This window comes from Schistocerca piceifrons, chromosome 1, assembly GCF_021461385.2.
Source record: "Schistocerca piceifrons isolate TAMUIC-IGC-003096 chromosome 1, iqSchPice1.1, whole genome shotgun sequence".
NCBI lineage: Eukaryota > Metazoa > Arthropoda > Insecta > Orthoptera > Acrididae > Schistocerca > Schistocerca piceifrons.
In genome coordinates, this window is record NC_060138.1 from 262,590,308 (window position 1) to 262,591,396 (window position 1,089).

Genomic DNA, 1,089 nt, shown 5'->3' on the forward strand with positions numbered 1-1,089 from the left:
CATTCTTCTGTATATTATTCTTGTAAGCACCTATCTGCTCTCTCCTCTGCATTTAACGGTGGAATTCCCGTTGCACTCTTAATATTACCACCGTTGCTTTTAATGTCACCAAAGGTTGTTTTGACTTTCCTGTATGCTGAGTCTGTCCTTCCGACAATCATATCTTTCTCGATGTCTTCACATTTTTCCTGCAGCCATTTCGTCTTAGCTTCCCTGCACGTCCTATTTATTTCATTCCTCAGCGACTTGTATTTTTGTATACCTGATTTTCCCAGAACTTGTTTGTACTTCCTCCTTTCATCAATCAACTGAAGTATTTCTTCTGTTACCCATGGTTTCTTCGCAGCTACCTTCTTTGTACCTATGTTTTCCTTCCCAATTTCTGTGATGGCCCTTTTTAGAGATGTCCATTCCTCTTCAACTGTACTGCCTACTGCGCTATTCCTTATTGCTGTATCTATAGCGTTAGAGAACTTCAAACGTATCTCGCCATTCCTTAGTACTTCCGTATCCCACTTCTTTGCGTATTGGTTCTTTCTGACTAATGTTCTGAACTTCAGCCTACTCTTCATCACTACTATATTGTGATCTGAGTCTATATCTGCTCCTGGGTACGCCTTACAGTGCAGTATCTGATTTCGGAATCTCTGTCTGACCATGATGTAATCTAATTGAAATCTTCCCGTATCTCCCTGCCTTTTCCAAGTATACCTCGTCCTCTTGTGATTCTTGAACAGGGTATTCGCTATTACTAGCTGAAACTTGTTACAGAACTCAATTAGTCTTTCTCCTCTTTCATTCCTTGTCCCAAGCCCATATTCTCCTGTAACATTTTCTTCTACTCCTTCCCCTACAATTGCATTCCAGTCCCCCATGACTATTAGATTTTCGTCCCCCTTTACATACTGCATTACCCTTTCAATATCCTCATACACTTTCTCTGTCTGTTCATCTTCAGCTTTCGACGTCGGCATGTATACCTGAACTGTCGTTGTCGGTGTTGGTCTGCTGTCGATTCTGATTAGAACAATCCGGTCACTGAACTGCTCACACTAACACACCCTCTGCCCTACCTTCCTATTCATAACG